The 20,483-nt window shown below is 38.5% G+C and overlaps 1 long non-coding RNA gene across 1 annotated transcript in view; it reads left to right on the top strand.

Annotated features, from left to right (window-relative positions):
• Window positions 1–20,483, top strand: part of LOC137226676 (uncharacterized) — a 106,153-nt gene that overhangs the window by 30,354 nt on the left and 55,316 nt on the right. The window contains exons 6-11 of the long non-coding RNA XR_010944468.1: window positions 6,378–6,555; window positions 13,673–13,766; window positions 14,622–14,759; window positions 15,810–15,969; window positions 17,845–17,941; window positions 19,099–19,780. This is a non-coding gene — a long non-coding RNA (uncharacterized lncRNA). The remainder of the gene's footprint in view (window positions 1–6,377; window positions 6,556–13,672; window positions 13,767–14,621; window positions 14,760–15,809; window positions 15,970–17,844; window positions 17,942–19,098; window positions 19,781–20,483) is intronic.

Below are 20,483 nucleotides of genomic sequence, written 5' to 3'. Positions count from 1 at the left end.
AATAAGAGCTGAAAAGACTTCCTTATCCTTCCAAGGTCTTACACTCCTTGGTGTGTATACTTTCAAAGTTCTCCTAGGCATATCTAGAGGTGACTCCATAGATACTTCCTTTTTAATTTTTCAAAGTCTTATCTTGAGGTTTATTACCAAAATTACTGTATCTTATTGCTTTCTGCTTGCATAGGGAACATATAAAGATTTATTCCTCAGGAAAATACTGTAAAATATCTTCATTTTTTTTCTTTTTTTATAAGGATTTTGAGAGTCAGAGTCTGTAAGCTGTTAATCAGTCAGGCAAATAGTTTTAAAATATTGACTTTTTTCTCCTTATATTTGCCCATTGTGAGACCATGGGGTGAGATATTTAGTCAAATACTTAATACTTCATACCATCTTTTTCTCTAAGTGGAGGGTTGGAGATTCTTACAGACCCTTCCCTCTTTTAGATCAGAAACTTCTTTTAAAAACATATTTAATATTGGCTCTTTGATGCTCCCATCCTCTACTAAAAATGGGGGTATTTTCATAATGACCAAGTCTGGGAGGCAAGGATGAAAGGGTAAAGGAAGGGCGGTCATCACTGCAGACATTCCAGGAGCACTTCTTTGGCTCCTTTGAATCCTTCAGAGTTGGTCTTGGGTAAAACTGCAGAGAAGGTAGAGCTTGCCTTTGTCCTTTTCTTAACTAGGGCATTCTCCTTTCTGCCTTTGGGCTCCAACTGAAGGCTGTAAACCTATTACATTTCCGGTTACATGCCAGGGCCTTTGTTTTCATGTCTTGTTTCTCTCTGCTGGACTATGTAAACCATGCGAGGCAGGGACCTTGTCTTTGTAACCCAGCATCTAGTTAGTTCTGAATCAATGGGTGTTAAATGAAGACAAACCCATATATGAGTGATTGGATGATGACGAATGCTGTTTGGACTCCCTAGAATAAACCACAGGGATTTTCAGTGGGGTATTAACATTAGCCTGAGAAGCAGAGTGTGCTCCTGGACAGAGCACAGGTTTGAAGTCATCACTCTCCCAAGCCCTCCACTTACCAGGAGTATGATCTTTGCTGAATTCTGAGGTTTTTGGTTTTAGCTGCTCTGTCTGTGACATGGGCATAACATCACTCATGGCCTGTGTTGCTGTCAAGATTCAACGATAAAATGATACAACCTGCCTGGTCCTGATTCAGACTACATTGACTTATTTATTTATTTATTTCAATTTTTAAAAATACTTACTGATGGTAAAGTACCCATAACATAAAATCAACTATCTTAACAGTTTTTTGTTTTTTTTTGCGGTACGCGGGCCTCTCACTGTTGTGGCCTCTCCCGTTGCGGAGCACAGGCTCTGGACGCGCAGGCTCAGTGGCCATGGCTCACGGGCCCAGCCGCTCCGCGGCATGTGGGATCCTCCCGGACCGGGGCACGAACCCGTGTCCCCTGCATCGGCAGGTGGACTCTCAACCCCAGCGCCACCAGGGAAGCCCTTAACCGTTTTTAAGTACACAGTTCAGGAGTGTTAAATACATTCACATTGTTGTGCAACCAATCTACTGAACTCTTTTCTTCTTGCAAAACTGAAACTAGATACCCATTAAACTACAACTTCCCATTCTCCCCTACCCCTGGCCCTGGGAACTACTATTCTACTTTCTGTCTTTGTGAATTTGACTAGTTAAGGCACCTCATATAAGTGGGATCTTACAGTGTTTGTCTTTTTGTGACTGGCCTACTGCACTTGGAGTAATGTCTTCAAGGTTCATCCATGTCATAGTATGTGTCAGAATCTCCTTCGTTTTTAAGGCTGACTAATATTCCATTGTAAGTACATATAGACCACATTTTGTTCATCATTCATTCATCCCTGAACACTTGGGTTGCCTCTACCATTTGGCTATTATGACTAATGCTGCTATGAACTTGGGTGTATAAATATCTCTTCAAGACCCTGCTTTCAATTCTTTTGGGCATACACACCCAGAAGTGAAATTGCTGGATCACATGGAAATTCTATTTTTAATGTTTTGAGGAACTGACATGCTGTTTTCCATAGTGACTGCACCATTTTACATTCCCGCTAGTGGTGCACAAGTGTTCCAATCTCTCCACAACCTCTTCAACGCTTGTTATTTTCTCTCTTTTTGACAGTATCTAGCCTAAAGGGGTTGAAGTGGAATCTCATTGTGTTTCACTTTGTAGTCTCCTAATATTTAGTTATGTTGAGTATGTTTTTACGTGCTTTTTGGCCATTTGTATTTCTCCTGTGGCGAAATGTCTATTCAAATCTTTTGCAGACAATATAGAATTTAAATTGATAGCAATAATAATATGACTGCTACTGCTATGGATGACCATTCATTAATCTGATAATTTTTATGTGGCCTCATCTGTGCCAGAGCCCACTCTAGGACTTAGAGATACAACAGAGGGAACAATAGACAAAAATTCCTCCTCTCAAGGAGCTTACGTACAAAATAAATGAGTAAAATATAGAATATGTTAGGAAATGATAAGAGTAATGGAAAAACCAAAGTGCAGAAGGAAGATAGGAATTGGGAAGGGATTGGGTTTTAGATAGGGTGGCTAGGAAAAGCTTCCCTAAGAAGGTGCAGACAGTTTTGAAGAAAGTGAGGTAGTGAGTGGTAGCAGTATCCAAGGAAAGAAATTTCTAGACAGGAAACAACCAGCACAAAGCCCCAAGGCAGAAGTATGCCTGGCGTCAGTGTCAGTGCCATTGGGCTGGCGTCCAGGGAAAGGAAGGATAACAGGAGAGGAGGGCTGAGGTAGGGGTGTGTGTGTGTGTGCACGCGCACACATATGCCCAGTCAGGTAAATCCTTGGAAGATTTGCCAGATAAAATATAGATGCTCCATTAAATTTTAATTTAATTTAATTTCAGTTAAACAACACATACTTTTTAAAAGTACAAGTATGTCCCAAATATTGTATGAAACATGCTTGTATGAAACATTATTCATTAAACTGGGCCCTTATATTTTTATTTGCTAGATCTGACAACGCTCCTCGTAGGTTATTGTAATGACTAGCTTTTACTCAGGGTCAGATGGGGAGTAACACCATCTGATTTAGCTTTAACAAGGTCACTTGCTGCTGTGTTGAGAATATACCCCAGGGAAGCAATAATAGAAACAGAGAGACCAGAGAGGAGGATGTTGCATTAATCTACACAAGAGATGATAGTAGCTTGGACCAGAGTAGTAGCAGTAGAGGTGGTGATAAGGGGTCAGATTTTGAAGGTCATTATCAATTTTATACATGTGCTTCTCCTTCTAGGAATTTTAAAAGAGAATATCCAAAGCAGGCAATGTTTTGTCTAAAGGAATGACTCTTCATTCATCCAAAAAAACATTTATTTAGCATTTGTACTGTACTAGCACTGACACCATACTAGCTGCACACAGTTAAATAAAAACCCAATCTCAGGACTCAAGGAATTTGTAGTGTAGCTGGCAGAATTCCGACTATGTGCTGTCTGGTTTAGGGGAAATACTCGAGGCAAACATGCTTGGTACCCAGAAGTCCTATCAAGTAGATGGCATCCATTATCTTATAAGAAGGGTGGCCATATAGTTTATCATCCAAACTGGGATACTTCTGAGACTGAAAGGTTGTGTTACTAATAATTACTCCAGGTAAAGAGCTGCAAATCAGCACTGCCCCAGGCGAACTCAGATCTAAGGTCTTTGTACTCTTGAGGTCCACTCCAATAGTGGTCTTGAGTACGGGTGGTGAGAAAGGGGCATAACATGTCACCGACGTGTAAACTTTTAAATGAATTCCCATGGTTTACCTATCAACCACAAGAAATAAAATATTTATTATCTAAAAAATTAGGAATAACATGCAGGCAAAATAAAGGAATATTGGCCACAGGGCAAGATGTTTGTATGTTTATCAGTTGGTTTGCCATAGATTATCTGGATGTGAATCTGTAGTTATCCTTATAACAAATGTTCCGTTCACTGTGTAGGGAAAAAGCATGGTTAAGTGAAATTTGATCTGACTTATAAAGAGTATAGAGAAAGCTCCTTATGCCTTCCTTTCTTTGGATGGTATTATTTTGGCTCGTCATGTCTTGCTTGTTGAAAAGTGCTTGTTATTCTTACTAAGTGACTTAAGGGTTTTTAGACATCACTATTATCCTTAGACCAATGAGGAAAAAGCATGTGAAGTATGTACAGCTTTATTGCAAGTTTTATGTGCTGGAAGTAAGGTATATATATCCTACCTTATGGAAGGAGTCTATTTTCTGCTACTGAATCAGGCCTGGGGGCTTTTTGGTCACTGCAGTGAGAGTGCTCATGAGTAAATGCAGATGCATTTTAGTGCATGGTAATGTGATTTTTAAAATTGTTCAAACAATCAATTTACTGTTGTCATCACATCTCTTCAGATTTTCCAGTGCAAAGTTGACACCATTGTTCTTATTAACAATTAAAAAAAAAGTTTTGGCCCTCAAGTTTCCATTATAAGGGATGCATTCTTGAAGTTATCGTTACATTAAAATTCTCACTACAAATGAAGCCAGCTAAAAATGTTTACCAACTTGAATTGAGCTCATCATGTTTTGTTTGCTGAATAGTGTTTTGTGATTTCACCAACATAAGAATGAGTCTCCAAACTATTTTTAAAAGTAGAGCTTTTACTCTAAAGAAGTGCTTGCCTCATTTTCTTCGTGCTACTCCAAACAAGATGTTGTTTATTACTTTGAAACACTATATGTAAACCCCAGGAATATGTTAAATATGATTGAAGTCTTGGCTGTCTTTAACAAATTGAAGTTTCCAGAAATTTAGCTGTGTTTAAAAACCAAAGCCATGTTTTCAGGAAAGATTTCTATTTCCAAATATGTGGTTGCCCAAACCTTTTATATTTTCATGTCAAATTCAGCTGCCAAATAACACACACTGTACCTTAGCTATAATAGCAAAACACACATAGACTTCAGATTTGAAGAAGCACTGCAAGAACAAGTATGATCATATTTCTTGAACTCGTGCTATGCATATGCATAGAAGTGTGTTTTAGCGTAAGCTCTGTAAGGCACCGGTCACTTGTACTGGTACAGATTGACATGCACAGCACAAGATTTGTACTGTGTGACAACTGATCTGGGAAAGTACAGGAATTCCTAGCCAGACCAAAATAGGAGGTCAAGGAAGTCGCTTTTATAATAATAGTGGTTATCTGTTGAATGTGTGATCTGGCAGTGATATGATATTGACCATAGGCGGTTATGCATATTTCTAAACTGGTTGTGATCAAGCCCGGAGGAAGAGAAATCCCCTAGTTTGTGATAAAAGGCTACTTATTGCCCTTTTATTTCCTTCATATGCTTTACTTAATCATTTATAAAAGACAAATTAAAAGTGAATACTAATTTCATTTTGTGTTTTATTCTGTATTCTTTCCTACACGTTAGGGATATCTATTAATACATGCTCTTAATAGTTTTGGCACAAGTTCAATGTCAACGAATGAATGAGGTACTCATTTTATAGTCTTCTTAAGGGACAATAATGTGGTTCAGTGACAATGTGTCTTTATTTCTTTGGGGGCAGGGTTCTCTGATATGAGTCATAAGGGATAGAGACCTATTAGTTATTTTTTTCTCAGCTAGTGCAATGATGCAAAATTTTTGTTCCACTATAATGCATTTTCTTAGAATGGCATTATCAGGAATAGTGTATAGATTAATGCCTTAGAAACTGGTTGATCACATGGGACTTTATTTTCCTTTATCCCTTCAATGTGACTGAAAACTCATATTCTATATTTTCATATCAATGACAATGTGATGACACAGCAAAGGAGTTATATTGGCTTGCTGCACACATCAACTGTAGTCTTCTTTTCTTTGTGGAAAAAATATGTTTATTTTGAACAGGAAAAAAGAAACTTGAGCATTTTAAGTATCAGGAAGGCGACGTTAGAGAGGATGTTGGCTGTTGTTGGCTGTTGTTTACCTACTCCGTGGGCAGAACAAGGAGAAATGGGATTGAATTTTAGTAAGACAGGTTTCAATTAGCCATGCAGAAGCACTTACATAACACACCACAATGGGTTGCAATGGCTACCTTCTTTATTCCCAGGGACTCCTCCTGCTGTATTCACCAGGGCTCAGCACGGTGCCTGGCACAGAGAAGGTGGTCAACTAATATCAAATGAATAAAGAGAAAGAAGGAATTAGGGAGATGCTTATAAAAAACATAATAAGGTATTAATTTTAAGGTTTAACAGTGCCATTGTTTTAGAACATCTGCAAGGAAATCAAAATTGTAAATATTGAAGAATCTCCCTGGAATTTTAAAATGATAACAATATGCCATATTTACCTACACAGTTTCCATTTTTTCCTCAGACATTTTTCCTTTAAAGCAGTACAGTATAAAGGATATGGAGCTGTCATATTGGCAGTAGTGGGCTGGGAGACCTCTGGCTCCAGCACAATTCACTACTTGTGGAGAGCCAGGGCTATTAGCTGCAGTGGTTGCCTTCAAGAAGCCTCTGAAGATGGAATATTCTGGAGACGTTAAGAGGTACGCATTTTGCTATTTCTGAAGGGTTTTTCCACTGAGTGTTTTTATTTTTTTTGTGGGTGAGAGGGAATGTGGTCAGTTATATATTATTCTTTCTAACGTTCAGCTGAACCTCAAGAGAGGATTTTATTTGAAAGATGTAAAAAAAAAGCTTCAAGCAAGGAGCCAAGTGTAGCCACCAGACACTGAGGAGTTCTGAGTGCTCAGAGAAGGTACCCCTTCCACCACATGTGGACTGCTTGTCAGAGGACCGGCCAGTGCCAGATTCCAACCAGAGAAGGCCAGTCAGCATTGCACAGTGCCCAACCCTTGGGTTGGGGTTTGGTGGCTCAGGCTCCAGGGACTTCTGTGCTAGGTTTCTGGTGCAGATGGTATCTGGGGCTGATACGGGTGGGGCCATCTCATTCATTAGGAACTGAAGGCACTCCAGAGCTTACAAGTTTCATGGGCCTAGGAAAATATTTAAGGCTTGATCACAATTATATTGGTTGCAAATTATAAGAAATACAAAATCCAGACTAATAAATACAAGCAAAATGCAGCGTTATGTCAGCTTCGAAAAGAGTATCGTCAAAATATCATTACATTTGAAAACAGTTTTTAGGTTAAACATTTCCACTCTGCAAGCCTTCTTCTATGTGCTTGATGATGGGTTGAAAATAGTTGATTATAAATTTGGCGTATCACTTGAGAAACAAAATTATAAAGATTCCTTGAAATAAAATGATAAACATTGCTTCAAAATTTTTACAGCAAAATGATTTTACTTAATGTGGAACGTGAGTATACTTTAATCCGTTTGATATAATTGCTCTCTAGAAGTAATGGTACGTGGGGTCTGCAGATCATTTAAGCAGCCTCAAGTCTGGGAGACTGAATGGGAAAAAGTATGAGGTTAGGTATATTTTAAAGGGTGCTAAGAGAACATTACATAGATGCCTAGCAGTATTTCCTTATAAAGTGAAGTATCCAATGAGCCCCTTGCTTTCAATGCAATATTTTATGGCATGCAGACAGATGCGATGGATCTAATCCTTAAGTATATTCTACTTGATAGCCAACCTGGATGAGGAGAAGGTGAGAATTTGACCTCGTGTAAATAATGCTGTGCAGTGCATCTTGTGATGTGTGCTTTTATGTTAAAATGCTTAAAATTGGTTTAATCTGTACAGCCAGGACAAAGGCTCATTGTTTGCTAGTTGACCGTACTCCTTTGGCATAGCTTGTGTGTTGGGGAAGGGAGATGACAACTGCAGTTTCAGTTAGAGGAGTTGTCAGTGGATGTACAGCTCTCTCTGAAGTAGAGTTATTTCTTAGCATGCTCTGAGCTTTGCCTGATAATGTGAAATGACTATTTTAAAGTATGTTTTATTCCTTACATAACCACACTGTTTGCACATCAACAGATAAGAGTGCCCGGGTGCCTCCATTCCAGACTGCTCTTAATTATGTTTTTAACATCCTAGAAGGGCTATATTTGTAATTCAGTGAGTCCTTCAGTGCAGGCCATTAAATTTTGTTAATTAATATAGTTGTCTAGTATTTAGATAGAATAAATTACTCATTTTTTATTTCAGTATCTTGTATTCTTAACACATGCTTCTAGCTGTGACAGACACTCAGGTGTACTTATGTAATAACAGCTTTAAGTTTCATTTTATCAATGTGCACACGTTTTGGATGTCATATTTCTACAGTGCTTTTAGCTTTCGCACCTTACTCTTTTTTCCTTTCACAGAACGCTATGAAGTATTTGTTGCAAGTATTAGTTTCATTCTTGATAGATGAGGCAACTGAAGGCATGGACTGTTGAAACTAGTTGCAAAGCCACAGTCTTTAGTTAATCCCCAGGGAGGGGCTCTCTCCAGATTTCCAAAGGAATTCTCCCACAGCCTTTGATGAAAAAAGGCAGGATGTAGAGATTTAGTGATTAATTCTCCAGCTCCATGCTCTTCCCTGGGTTAGCCCAATTCAAAGCGTCTTTAGGTAGAAGCGAACCCACAAGCCCCATTAGGAAGGGGCCCCGAATGTCTTGTCCACCTGTGTTTCCTGGGCACAAGATCATAATAATGACTAATAAGCATTCGTTGACTCAGTGAATGAGTGAATAAATGAATGGGAGTAAAGGCTCCTAACAGAGGTTTGCCAATGGCGCCTGACGCCCTCTGCAAAGCTCAGGAACAGTGGGCCTCTATCTGACCAATGACATGGCACAACCTGTGAGGACACCACCATCAAAATGGCTCTCTTGGCCTGGCTTTGTCCTCTCTGCCCGCTTCACTCGTTCCCCTCGGGGCATCTTGAGACCTGGGTCTGGTGCAGAGGCCACCAAGTTTTGATCTGTTCCTCTGCATCAGAAGAGGTTAGGAAGCATGAATCCTATTCAGATTGGATGAGGTAAGTGGAAGGGGGCTAAATGCCTCCCAGGTGGCGATGGGCTGGGCCTTACAGCAAAGGCATAGAGGGCGTTAGCCCTAGAACTGTGTCTGTGCGGCACTTCTGACCCACATCTGCGTGGTTCAGCGTGCCTCTGCTTCGGCACCAACCTCTCCTTCCTTCTGACTTTTCCCGGAGACAGCTAGCATGCTGTCCCCGCAAAACGGCCTTGGCTGAATTCTGCTGGGTGCAATGCTGCTGCCCTAAGGAAGGTGCAATAAACAGCCCTATGCGGTGCCTCGCACTGCGTGCTGGGAGCACATTGCTGAGGTTACTGTTCCTTGGTCTCTACCGAGCCTTCTCGAGGAGGGGCACAGGGACAAATTTCTCCATGGTCTCATAACCAGGAATAATTGCGTCTCTCCTGAGCAAATGGCTGCTTCTTTGTTTTAGGGAGACTGCAATTCATGTAATGGGTCATGTTTCCCTCTTTATGTAGCCTGCCTGAAGGCTCAGGTTCAAATTTACAGCCTACCCCCGGCAAGTATGTAAGACTTCCTTGCAAGAATTTTGTCTCTCTTATTTTCACTGTGTTTTTCCTTAGACTCATTTTATTCACCTATTTTAAATTTAGTTTATCTTATTGTATTGAATGCATTTTTGTCTCTTTGTATTTTGTTTGTTTGCTTTTTTAATAAACCAACTTAAATTCTTTTAAGAAAAAAAAAACAACAGGGTATAAAGAAATAAAAATAAAGACCAGTGAGTTCATGTAACACCTTTCAGTTTTTTAAAAAATTCCCCAGGCCTTAATTTCATACCTTTTCCTCCTCTGATCTCAACATCAGTCCATCACTGTCTAGTGTCATAATCCCTTCTGGAATTTTTTTTTTTAAGGAATTTGACCATTATATTAAAAGTAAGGTGTTAATAGCTGATCCCTACAGCTGCTACTTTCTAGAAATGTGAATTTAGCTAAATTATTTAATCTTTTTCATTTGTAAGAAGAGTCATAATATTTATTTTGTCTGAAGGTTGTGCAGATTATGTGAAATACTGTTTGTAAAGTATCTAGTACCTTATTTGACACATGGTAAGCCTTTTGTTTAAAACAATCTCATAAGTGGAAAGTGCACTGGACTCGGAATATAACGTCTCTGCTTTTTCACTCATTAGCTTATGACTTTGGGCAAATAAATTTTACTTTGAACCACATTTTAATCATATGTAATTTTATGGCATGGCTTAGAGAATCCTTACGGTTCTGGCTTTACTATTATTATTGGAATCTAAGGCTGGCCCTAAGTAACCTGTGAGAGTGTGCCCCCATTCTGTCCTCCCTAGAAATGGCATGGATATATTCACCTGGGCAAAGAAACCTCTGGGGAAAAGGGATCCAGATCTGAAGCAGGGAAACAAAACGGTCCATCATGCTGGTCTTTATATTCTTCACTGGTGCTGATTATGATATTTGCAAGTGTAGTAGGGTCTTCTGGTATACCATGAATTGCTAGTGATTATAGTCCTGAGTTCAAGTGGATTTCAAAATACATGCCATTATGGTTGCTGCTCTCTGTAGTGAAATGGTGTGTAACCCAGTCGTTTGGTGAATACACGGAGAGGTAGCAGTGGAACAAAGGGAGCTACTATTGCTGGTCAATGACCCTGTTGGCCAATGACCACATTTGGTTCAGTCATGGAGGCAATCAAAACAAGTGTCTGTGTCCAAGATATGGTTTCTATTCAGGAACTAATGGGCAATAGGAGATCTCCAAAGCAAGAGGGAACTCATTTATCAAGAAGAGAAATAAGAGTTTGTAATAGATAATGTAGAAGAATCATCTACACTGAAATGAAGCTACACTCTTAACAATTCAAGGTGCAGGGGAGCTTTGTGGTTAAGAGCACAGAATTCTTTAGTGTGTGGTTTTGACCAAGTTACTTAATCTCTCAAAGCCTCAGTTTCCTCATATCTCAGAAGAATATTGATACCTCATATGGTTGTTCTAAAGAGATAATATAAGTGCCAAGATATGTTACTCATGGGTAACTATTATTATTAAAACTATAAGTACTATTACAAACCTCAAATTCACACTGGACTTCAAGGTTTTGCTACCCCTAATCTAATAAACTATACACACTACAAGAATAAATGTTAAAAACAAACCATTAGGTGATCCAATGGTTTGTTGGAGTAGAGTGCATATGCAGAGAAAAAAATTCTAATAAATGTTTGAATCAGTGTACCATGTCCATTAGTTTTTGTCTCTGGGATCTCACTTTAAAAAGGTCGCCATCTACTTTTGCTTTTGGTTGATTTCATTCTGTGTGTATAAGTTGGGATTATAAAGTAAAGACACTAGTTTCCATGAACTTCCCCCACTACTCTATAATCCCGTTTTTTCTACTTCCTTTGAAGCTTTCATCTCCTACCTTTGTGTGGGGTAAATGTAAATTAGCTCAGCTTGTTTTAAGGAAGCATTATGACCCTGAATCCTGAAAACTCTTTATTTTGTAACATAACTTTGAAAATGGTAAAAAAACTAACCCAGAAGAAAGTGAGTGGTAAGAGACTGTGGTACTACTGTTACAAAAACAGAGAAACCACTGAAAACTAGTCTGGTTTGGGTTCAAGTATTTTTGTTTCCGTGAGCTTTAACTTTTGCTTGGTCCACTGAAAATTCAGAGAAATTTTGAGATTCTAAGTGGTAACAATGTGTGGTAGTTACAGCCTCAGAACAGAGCACCTGGGAGTGGTGGTTTTCTTGTGTATCACTGTTTGAATCTTTCAGAAGAGAAGTGAAATTCTGTAATCCAAGTTTCATTGATTTATTTAATTTTGACCCTCATTTTTATGTGCAATCTCTCCTATGTCAAGTCACATGCTGGTCCATTTGGATTTGAAAGTTTATAGATAATTTTGCAGGCAGTGTTTTCATAGAAAAGAAATTAGAACTGAAAACTAGGATTCTGGCTGCCTGGCACTTAAAAATCATGATACCCTTAATTCAGTTTTTAAAAGATGTTCCATATTTATTTATTGATTATTGAATTAATGCACTAGTTTTTATAAGTAATTTCTCTGCATTATTTTTTTATTTAAAAACTTTTGAGTTGTGGTTACAAAACAGAAGGTAAAATTTGCCATCTTAACCATTTTGAGTGTACAGTTCTGTAGTGTTAAGCACATTCACACTGTTGTGCAACAGAGTTCCAGAACTTTTTCATCTTGCAAAACCAAAACTCTAGACCCGTTAAATAATTACTCCCCATCTCCTCCTCCCCAACCCCGATCAGTTCAGTTTTGAAGTGGGGTATGTATATGTTTTGTGATTAGGTCATTTAGGTGAATTGCAAACTGTAGGGTACTGTGTGCTTACTTGAAAGTATGGACAAGAGGCAAGCATGAGTGTTCTTAGTGGGTACTGCTATCTCAGAGCCTTCATTTACTTAATTGAAAGTGTTTAAATAATGCTCAGGGTCCTGGCTGGGAAATGAACATCATGGAAGAGGTTTAAGTGAAAGAAAGAACGAGTGAGGTTCTGACACCCTGGTACAGATCTCCTCCACTTACTTAAAAAGTCAAGCTGATGAGATCAAGTCATCTCATTGGCTATCTACCATCACTACCTTCATAGCTACCATGTACTAACATGATGGGTGAAATATGGCAAGATAATAATGATGATGATGGTGTTGATGTGACGGTGATCATGAGAATAGTGATCACTTAGATTCATGGATGTTCCATCTTCTATCAGATCTCCTGCCTGATAATGTTCCAAAGTTTGGAAACTGTGTTTGATGATACTCCTTTAGCCTCCACAAGGTTAAATTCATAGACCTCATGACCTAGAGTCACTTAAGACTTGGTTCTAGAGTGTTTCAGGTACGTTTTACATTAAACAAGTTTTTATGAGTCAATCTGGGAATTTAATTATCATTTATAAACTTGTTCCCTTGCTAAAAATGTATTTTGAGTCCAAAACAAATAAATTAAAAATTTTAAGGAAATGATCCTTTAAAGTAGGAAATTATCTCAACGTGTTCTTGTAATTCTATATCAGCATTTAATAAAATATTTTAATTTGGTTTTGGAATAAAAGCGATAGCTTAATTTTAATAATGGAGAACAGTAGGATACCTAAAAAATGAACAATATTGCATATAAGTTCTTTGAATTAATTAAATACAAAGTCATTTATATTTAGTTATTTGACTTTGAAATATAGGGTAAGTTTTTAAACTTTGAATGTTTTAATGATGTTTTTCTTATTTTGATGTTAACGTGAATTTTTACATCTCTCAACTCACATATTTTGGCTACTCTTGGCTAATCCTGAGTGGTAGGGAGAGCTAACCTAAAATTAAAAGTGTGTTTCAAACAATCTACAAATTAGTTGATCCAAGCACAGATAATCAAGTACAGATGGTATTAGTACTACTTAGGTAGTGATGGGCTACAGGAAAATAGAATGAGAGGAATATGCAGTTTGGGTGAGCTATTTAACTGAATCTGGGTGGCAATATGCTTCTGAGAGTTTTTTAAGATCTTTCCAGTGGTGGAGTATATAGAGATAACTCCAGTATTAATTATAACGTTGGCATACGATAAAAACCCATATGCTACATCTCTTACCTCATTCATTGCTTGTACTGATGAGCTGATTTGGTCTCTAATCCTGGGTTCTTTTCCTTTCTTGAAGCCCCATCTGATTCCCTCTCTCTTCGTTGATAGGGACACCCTTTCTGGTTGGAGGAAGACCATTTTTAAGACAAAGGAATATGGGTGGCTGCACTCCTCTGCTAGGACCTACACCAGAGTTAATATGGTGAGTGCACTCTGACCAGACTGTCATCTACAACTTGGGGACATTAACCAATATGGAAAGTGTCCAGGGATATGTAGAAATGACACCAGATTAGAACCCTAGGGGCCTTGTGGATAGGTTTAAGGAAACAATAATAATTTCATCAGTATTTACCAACAGTTGAATGTTTTCCATGTGCCAGGTGCTGTATGTATCATCTTGTTTAACCTTTACAAAACCTTATAAGGTAAATCTTCTGACTAATCCCATTTTGAGATTAAAAAAACCCCAGAGATTTAGAGAAGTTAAATCATGTTCCTCAAGCTTATGCAGGTGGTAAAAGATCTTGGATTCACCCAAAGATTGCCAGACCCAAACACAAATATGTCAGTTATCCTGCTAGTGTTGCTACAGTGGTGGTGGGGATTTGAAACTTGGTTGCTGTACTTTGGGTGACCATTTTGCCTAGTTATTGCCAATTAGTTAAGTTTGAAGTCCTTTACAAAGTTCTCCTTTGTTCTGCTTCCTTCCTCTTTTTTACGTCTGGTTATTTTCTTTGCTCTTCTCATATCACTCTCAGATTGGACACAAAGGTCATGATTCCTGCTCATTCTTTTCCCTCACTGCAAAACCTGGATTAATTAAGACAGAGGAGCCAGAAATATGGTGACCAGTTTCTCTTCCTGTGCACTTTAGCCCAGCTATCAGGATGAATTTAGATTAGGCATACTCAAGGATATACATGAGTAATAACTATAAGCTTTCTCATAGATAACTGTATCGGGTGTGTTTAAATGTACAACTCTGTTTTTCTATTATTATGTGATATTTCATGTTGACTTGTCAAACTGAAAAATACCCATATTGATTTTGCAGAAAGCTTCACATGTGAGATAAATGCACTCAAAGACTCCTCACAAGTAGCTCTTTGGAGCTTCAGATGTGAAATGGATCATTCCTCAATCTGTAATAGACCCTTCTGTGAAGCTCTTCAATCAAACCTGAGAATTCAAGGTGAAATTGAGGGGAGGATGGGAAACCCCTACAGGGGGATTTGAGTAAAGCGGCTGAGCGAAAACCTGGGGTACTTGCTGAGTCTTTTCTTCATTTCTTTTCTTGAGCATAGGAAGACTGTCAATCACTGTGTGACCTTACATGCTGTATGTGTGTAATGCCTGGGTACAACGAGACAAGCTGTAGAGGACTCTCTCTACACATGCACCTTTGATTTCTTTCCATTTGTCGTTTTTTCCTGACAACCTTCAGGTTATTTTTAAAGTGGTTATTTTATACAGATTTATTATTTTATTATTAGAGTTTCTCTTTCCATGAAATTATTTATATTGTTATAGTTGATAGGATGAATTTTTTTTATCTTTTGAGAAAAGCATTAATAATCTTTTAAGAAAGTTAGTGATGTGTGATAACTAGTTAGAAAGAATTGTATTTTGTTAAGTGATGATCCTGGTAAGTACATCTTATTTAGAACTCATGTTTGTAGATCATGTAATGACTTTTAATTCGTTTGTTCCCAGTAAAGCAATAAGACAGATTTACCCCTACTAAGGGAAACAGTATTCTTCTGAAATTAGTTTTTATGTCACATTTTTTATTTATTTGGGGGCACATTTTCAATTGGATATTTCTAGGTTAAGTAAAAGAAACTCTAGAATTTTCAATGGGCTATTTATTTAGTTTGGGGGAGCTGTGAATCCTGACACCAAACTGAGTAATAAGAACTATGCTTTGGAATTTATGCTCAAATATAGAATATGTTTGATAATAGTTTGTGCTGCAGCTGCTGTGAAATGATTGCTCTCCCATATCTGTGTCATAGCTTTTCTAAGCCACAGAGACGGTGTTGTTTGTAAAGCTCGAATATTAGTATAATCTTAAGAGCAGCATATTAATTGCCCGGGAGGTTTACATATTTGTTCTACACACGTGATTAAGGATCACGGCACCCTTTACAGCATAATTTTAGAGATGGAGAAAATGACTATTGTTAATACTTGCTACTCTCAGTTTCCTCTACAGCAATGCCCTTACACCTTTCTTTTTCAGGCATTTTGTAGCATCCTAAACAGAAGGATATTGAAGGGAGCTGATTCTGCTTTGATCCTTGTGCTTGTTGTCAAAGCGCTTGGGATTGAAGAGACTGTTGGCTACAATTGACTGTGACAATTAGGAGATGATCAGAGCCCTAGAGTGGAGCACTTAAAGGGTAATTTACATGTCAGTTTGTAGAATTAAAAAAAAAAAAGATATTCAGCTAAGATTTTTTTCCCTTCAGAGCCTTGTAAACTGCAATTTGTGCTCTGGTAAGAAAAACCTGGCAGAGGAGTTAGGATAGCCATTACCATTTGAAAAGAAGCAATCATAAGGCCGCTGCGGAGCCCTTTGTCCACTAAAAATGCTGATTTGCAGGCAGTGAGTGAAAAAGTGGAACCGTCACTAAATAAAACGTAGAGTTAGGTAACTACCTCCCCCCCCCTTGGTGACTTTTTAATGTTGGTTAAAGGTGCTTTTTAAAAAACATATCTTAAGTCCTACACTTACTATCATTATAACATTGTTATTGGTCATGAATGTTCTTTCCTAAAAAAATAATAAAAGGATGCATTGAGGAAGTGGTAGGTGGAACACGCGCCAACAGTCATTTGAAAGGCTAGAGCTGGCTATCAGTGGAATCTTATTCTTTTCCCTTTTGTACACCATCACAATTTTCTAGTCATCCTTTGCGCTATTTTCCCCCTACTGTATCAGGGTGCTCCTAGGTTTTTCCATTTTTTATTTATACTCCAATTTTAAAGTAGGAACTGTATTTCTAACCTTTGCATATTTAGCCTATTTGGGTGTATTTGGCTAAAAAATAATGTAGTTTCAGTCCATGATTTGCTATCCACATGTGGTCATTTCTATACTTTTCTATTAGGTAATCCATATAAACAAGTAAACAAAAATAGCTAGAAAGCTAAAAAAAAAATAATTGACGGTAAATATATGCTGATCCATTTAACTGTCAAATAGAATTTTAAAAATTAGTTCAGAAACATTTTTGTCTCCCCTCACCCACTGGAAATCATTAATAATAAAAAATAATAACATAGTTGCAAGATTTTCATTTGGATAATTGTCTGAAGAAAAAAGTTAATCTATCAACATAAGCATCCTATCCAGACATTTAAATTTGGTGTGTGTATTTAATTCAGATACGTATTAACTTTCGATGGCAGATACATTTTATATTCCATTTTTTGGATACTCGGCTATGGTGAAGGGCATTTGCAGAAAGGCAGCAGAGGGTTAGGAATGAGTTTGTCTTTATTCTAAAACATTAGCCTTTATTGATGAGAGCTAGGAACATGCATGTCCTTCAAAAGCCAGAGTTTCCAGCAGCCAACTGCTGTTCTGGACACTGTATGTTGAGTTTTAAGGCTGCCCTTCCATTAAAGACGTTCACTACTTTCAAATAAGAGGGCTTTATTTCTCTTCATTTAGTCCAATACCTTAACAACAACACATTTTTTTTTTTTCCCCAAAAGATGCCTTACAAAAGGAGTCACATTATACTTTTTGGAGTTTATGAAAATCACAATAGTCAATGTGGAGACAGGTTGAAAGAAGTCAGTAATTCAGAGGCAAATGTGGGGTCTCCTGTCTGCTTTGCAAGGAAGACCCTGAGCTTTTTTGTAAAGTTTTTCAACTCTCTAGTTTTCCTGTGTGCATGGCTCCCCTTGCAAAGAAGAACACACAGCAAGAAAAAAAAAAAAGTGAATAAGTGCATAGGTTATTAAGTACAAAAAGGATAATGAGAGAGGGAGTCAGAGAAGGGCTGGGTTTCCGTAGCATGTGTCTGGAGAAGGCAGGCAATGGTAAATTTGTATCAAAAATCAGGCACAGCAGGAGGTGTTCATCTCCCAGGTAATGGGTAAATGATGAGCAGATGAGCCATCCTTATATTGATGTAAGTATTTTGTTCCAGCCAGTCACAATTAACTTTGATTTGTTTTTAACTTTCCTCTTATAGGTTTGCATTTAAAACACTCTTGGAGCACTAACTGTATAAAATTCTGGTAACTGCACATTTTCTTTTTAGAGAGGTAATGAGTGAATGAATGAAAAGGCAGGGATTATTTGCCATTCTAAGCGGGGATTGTCAGAACATTTCTACTTGACTGAAATTGTTTTGGAAGGTGAGCTGGAACAAGAATCTTGCAACTAAAATGAAGTGACTCTGCATGTGGTTCTTGGGTGTTTCTCTTCATCAAAGAATTCCGCAGAACTGCTGAATTACAAGTTGATTTAAATTTTATTTATGAGAGAATATTTAGGTGAATCCAAAGAAAACATTTTAGAGTATGCATATTTGACTCTTAACAAGTAACTAGGAGTCTTTGAGAGCTCATTTGGAACTATTTGAAATGAGTTTTCCTAACACCAACATGGTGTTTTTTTCAATATACAAATTGCCATGTTCTGACAAAATAAATTATTGAAATGCTTTGAAAAGTTTTTGGAAATGTACCCAAGGAAACAATATGTAAATTGTTTGAGTTAATACACATGTCAATTTATCAAAATGCTGCCACTGATGCAGAGAATGTACTTGAGGACACTGGGAGGGGGAAGGGTAAACTGGGACGAAGCCAGAGAGTGTCATGGATTTATATATACTACCAAATGTAAAATAGATAGCTAGTGGGAAGCAGCCGCATAGCACAGGGAGATCAGCTCAGTACTTTGTGACCGCCTAGAGGGGTGGGATAGGGAGGGTGGGAGGGAAACGCAAGAGGGAGGAAATATGGGGATATGTGTATATGTATAGCTGATTCAGTTTGTTATAAAGCAGAAACTAACACACCATTGTAAAGCAATTATACTCCAATAAAGATGTTAAAAAAAAAAAACCGGAAAAGAAAATGCTGCCACTGAAAAGTCCTAGAACCTTTAGCATAACATTCCAGAACATTTACTGTCTTGTTTAAAGGTGCAGCTCTTTCTTTGTACTTGTTTGAAGGTGGCAATAGAGTTACCAGGTTTAGCAAATAAAATTAAAGAATTCCTAGTTAAATTTGAATTTCTGATGAACAGTGAATCATTTTTCAGCATAAATAGGTCCCACCACTCTCTGCATTTTATTTGGCAACCCAAGATGGCACTCTGATTAGACAGACATTGCAACCATGCATTGAATAGACAATTTAATTATTTATAAAATATAAAATGTCATTTATAAATCATTTTACCTTTCACTATCAGAATAGGGCAACAAACTTGCCCCTTTAAATAGAAACCACAGGACTTTTAAACTCATCAATGCTGAGTTTAATATTCCCTGTCATTTTCCTAGGGCAAGCTGTGACTTGTCATTTCGAGCATATAGTCATTTCTGTCTGACTAATACCATGGAGACTTCAGAGAAGGTGGCTGAGGCGTCTGGCTTACCTACAGTGATCAGCTCTACAGAGAACTGAATGATGCAGTGGGGACATATATTTGCGAAGCCACATCTTTTCTTTTGTGGTAGGATTGTGACTGCATATACACGTACTTATGTTACTGACCTTCCCAAGTTGGTGCCCATCTAGATCCTTCTGCCTGGTGTCAAACAAGCCAATAGAATGAGACTAAGTTTGGTTCAGAAGCAAAGGAAAGCTTTATTCTTGGATCAGAGAATGGAGAGGCGAGAGCTCCCGCTCTAGAGCCTCAGGCTTTCCCTATCAGGTCGTGGGTGGGGCTGCTTTACAGGCTTCTCTTCCGCGGGAGGGGAGGGCGTTGAGTTCTCCCGGGGCGCGCAGCTGTGCCGCTCACGCTCCAGATGGCAGTGCCGGGCGCAGCGTCTCTTCACACGGCCCTCTGCCGCCATCTTGAATTGAGTGTTGGGCTCCGCGTCTGCACACAATCTTGAGCTGAGGCGTCCAGTGCGGCCATTTTGCTCTAGGAACTCTGGTCTGAAGCGCCGGGCGCAAGGCCTCTGCACACAAACGCCTGTGAGCAAGTGAAACGACCAAGGACAAAGAAAAAAAAGAAAGGTTAGGCTTTATTTTATTATCCTCTGTTTTTATTTCTGGGTGACACATATGTATGTAAATATGTATATATGACCAAGTTTGAAACTCTTGTAATTCTGATCCTGGTAGCATCTTCTGGGAAGGGAAAGATTCAATACACTTTTTTTTTTTTTGCGGTACGCGGGCCTCTCACTGTTGTGGCCTCTCCCGTTGCGGAGCACAGGCTCCGGACGCGCAGGCTCAGCGGCCATGGCTCACGGGCCCAGCCGCTCCGCGGCATGTGGGATCTTCCCGGACCGGGGCACGAACCCGTGTCCCCTGCATCGGCAGGCAGACTCTCAACCACTGTGCCACCAGGGAAGCCCTCAATGCACTTTTATTTCATTTAACTTTGTTCACCGTGACGTAGTTGCCATGAAAATAGCCAGGTGGGAACTTTACTCAGTGCTCTGTGGTGACCTAAATGGGAAGGAAATCTAAAACAGCATGGATATATGTATATGTATAACTGCTTCACTTTGCTGTACAGCAAGAAACTAACACAACATTGTAAAGCAACTATATTCCAATAAAAATTAATAATAAATTAAAAAAACGAAGGTAAAACTTCCAGAAAATGAGATATCTGATTTATCTTTGGGGCCAGCATTTATTTTTGCTAGTATCATTTCTGTCGTAGTTCAGGCTTCTGTGACAAACTTCCATAGACTGTGTGGTTTATAAA

This window comes from Pseudorca crassidens, chromosome 6, assembly GCF_039906515.1.
Source record: "Pseudorca crassidens isolate mPseCra1 chromosome 6, mPseCra1.hap1, whole genome shotgun sequence".
NCBI classification, from domain to species: Eukaryota; Metazoa; Chordata; class Mammalia; order Artiodactyla; family Delphinidae; genus Pseudorca; species Pseudorca crassidens.
The sequence above is the reverse complement of the archived record's forward strand: the minus strand, read 5'-3'. Positions and strand labels throughout refer to the sequence as shown.